Source organism: Salvelinus sp. IW2-2015, linkage group LG13 (genome assembly GCF_002910315.2).
Source record: "Salvelinus sp. IW2-2015 linkage group LG13, ASM291031v2, whole genome shotgun sequence".
Classification (NCBI taxonomy): Eukaryota; Metazoa; Chordata; class Actinopteri; order Salmoniformes; family Salmonidae; genus Salvelinus; species Salvelinus sp. IW2-2015.
The window spans coordinates 2,022,771-2,026,235 of NC_036853.1; the positions used below are offsets into that span (position 1 = coordinate 2,022,771).

The 3,465-nt window shown below is 38.7% G+C and overlaps 1 pseudogene; it reads left to right on the top strand.

Annotated features, from left to right (window-relative positions):
- LOC111971784 (harmonin-like) overlaps window positions 1–3,465 on the top strand; it is a 35,537-nt pseudogene that overhangs the window by 13,915 nt on the left and 18,157 nt on the right.

The following is a 3,465-nucleotide window of genomic DNA, read 5'->3' on the forward strand; positions in this document are numbered from 1 at the left end:
TATTACCTGTTAGTAAGTCATTAAAGGGTATAGTACGCCCATTAGTCGGGTATAGCAAGTCGTTAGGGGTATAGTAAGTCGTTAGGCGGATATACTGTAGTAAGTCATTAGGGGTATAGTAAATGTCGTTAGGGGGTATAGTAAAGTCGTTAGGGTAACTGGTTAGTAAGTTGTTAGGGGTATAGTACGCCATTAGGGGTAAGCAAGTCGTTAGGGCGTATAGTAAGTCGTTATGGGTATACTGTAGTAAAGTCATTAGGGGTTATAGTAAGTCATTAAGCACAGAGAGAAAACATAGGTGCCTGACTGCCTCGATTCAGTCTTATGTAGCAACATTTGAAATTGTGTTTTTTACATTGAATAAAAGTAGAGACTAAGTAATTCTGTGTTGAGAAAATGGCCGTTGAATGTTTTGGTATACCTACTGGAGAGCTCTTCTTTGTTTACACCCATTCAGCATCGTTCACACCCTCTAAGACTTAGCTCCCATCCATCTCTTTAAAGATTCACATGTGAGGCCACTTGATAAACAGAGTGATTAGTTTAGTAAACAACCAAATATTTCAAGACTAAAAGTGGTGAAAGTAGTAGCCTACAATAAAGAAAAACTCCAGGTAAATATACACTTTATCTAGTCCTTTGCCTAAATCCTAATCTGACTTTGGTGCAGGTTATGTGTTCTTCACATAACCGTCTCTGGTAAACACACACTATATCAAATAAAATAAAATGTTTATTTGTCACATGCACAGGATACAGAAGGTGCAAACAGTACAGTGAAATGGTTACTTCCATAGTAACAATGTCAAAAACAGAAAGTGTCTAGATACAAATATTTTATAAATATATTATATTTATTAGATGACGCTTACCTAACACACTTGTCTAAATTGATGGATCATGTGAAGGCTATAACCACCTCCTAGCCACATCTAGCTAAGTGGATGGGTCACTATTGTCTGGACATGTACAAATGTTCATGAAATACAATAGATGGCCGTAATCACCCCCAGACACACCTGGCTAACTTGATGGGTCATGCAATCATCTGGCGAAGTGTTTTGTTTACATATGTAGTCTTTTGTTTAGACATGTAGCTAGCTAGATAGCTAAACAATGAACAGGCATAATCCCAACTCATACTACTACCAAGCAATGCAAAAATTGCCATTGCTGTAGTATGAATCTGCAGGTAGCTAAAGCTAACCAACCAGGTTCAATGTTAGTTAGCTAACAGTAGGGTATAACTAAGAATGCAAATGGATTTCTGATTCAAATAATATTACTACACAGATCATACATGTAACGTTTGCTAGCAAACAGTACGCTTTAACTTGCATTGAAAATGACTTTCTGACAAATTTAGAAACTTATAATGTCTGAAAATGTAGCTAGACTCTTACTGTATACATGGAGGAACGCTTCACGGCAGACTGGAACCATTTAACTCTGTTTAACGTTTTGTCTGTAGTTACATCTTGTTTGGCCCGCGTTGTGTCAAGTCACTCTGATGGCTAACGTTATATACAGTGCATTTGGAAAGTATTCAGACCCCTTCGATTTTCCAAATTTTGTTACGTTACAGCCTTATTCTAAAATTGATTAGATAGTTTTTTTCTCTCATCAATCTACACACCATACCCCATAAAAACATTTTTTTGACACTTTTTCACGTTTAAAAATAAAAACTGATATCAGATTTACATATGATATCACATTTACATTTACAGATGTTTTATTCAGTACTTTGTTGAAGTACATTTGGCAGCGATTACAGCCTCGAGTCTTCTTGGGTATGACGCTACAAGCTTGGCACACCTGTATTTGGGGAGTTTCTCCCCAAATCTTCTCTGCAGATCCTCTCAAGCTCTGTCAGGTTGATTTGCGTTGTCTTGGCTGTGTGCTTAGGGATCGTTTTCCTGTTGGAAGGTGAACCTTCGCCCCAGTCTGATGTCCTGAGCGCTCTGGAGCAGGTTTTCATCAAGGATCTCTGTGTACTTTGCTCTATTCAGCCTTCCCTTGATTCTGACATGTCTCTGGGAGAACTTTGTCATTATGGGGTATTGTGTGTAGATTAATGAGAGAAAATAACGATTTAATACATTTTAAAATAAGGCTGTAAGTAACAAAATGTGGAAAAAGTCAAGAGGTCTGAATACTTTCCGAATGCCCTGTATTTCAAAAACAGCGGGGTAGAAAGGACTATCAACACATACTGAGCAGCTCAGTTATAAACAGAAGCCTGCTACATGGCAGACCAATCAAACTCATCTCTCCATCATGTCCAGCCCATCCATTATCTCAGCCAGTCATGGCTACGGAAAGGTTCCTGATTTTTCTTTTGCTACCAACCAACAATTGTATTTGTTGTAGGCATAATTTATTTTTTTTACGGATGGAATACAAGTTTGTTTTTAAGGCACATGAACGTTTACATGTTCCAGAAGGCATTTCTGACAAAAAATGCAATTTTGATAAAAAATAATGTTTATGTTCAAATGCCTCTCCTGTGAAGTAGTGACGTGCGACATACGCCTAGTTTCCTGAAACGAGTCACTTATGTAATATCTTTTGAGTAGACAGTAGGTGATGATTGAAACTTATGTTGATTTCAACTTGTCAACCCACAAGATGAAGACAATCTTTGCTCAGTTTGCCAAATTAGGTCTAGGCTTCTGTTCAGAAACTATCTGTGAAGACATCAAGTAGAGCACAACAGCCTCTATTCTCCTGGCTCTGTACACTAGAAAAGGACTGACCTTCCACTAGCAATAAAAGCAATCAGACTCACAAGAGAAGACAAGCAAAACAGAATTTAGATTTTTTTTTCTGATTGGCATTCAAGATATACAAAAACTACTTGTTGTCAAACATAACTTTCATATGGAATGCATTAATGTTACACTGGCACTACTCTCCAGAAGAATAGGCTGTACTTATTCTCAGTGTGATAGATAGTCCAACATGTTTATGTTGTTAACATGTGTTTCTTTGCGTTGTGAACAGGAGAAAGATGGAGATTACTCAGAAGACTGCTGAGGAAGAGGAACGCTACCAGAAGAAGATGGAGAAGTCAGTTCACCTGCTTGCATATTGATTGTTTCTATAATATATGTATTTTGAATATTTTGTATTTGTACAATAATTTACGCACAATAACATATTCTACTCAGAGGAACAGACGGATCAGTCAGGCCTAGGAGGAACAACGGATCAGTCAGGGACTGGAGAAACAGACGGAATCAGTCAGGGACTGGTAGAACACAGACGGATCAGTCAGGGACTGGTAGAAACAGACGGATCAGTCAGGGACTGGTAGAAACAGACGGATCAGTCAAGGGACTGGGAGAAACAGACGGATCAGTCAGGGACTGGGAGAAACAGACGGATCAGTCAGGGACTGGGAGAAACAGACGGATCAGTCAGGGACTGGGAGAAACAGACGGATCAGTCAGGGACTGGGAA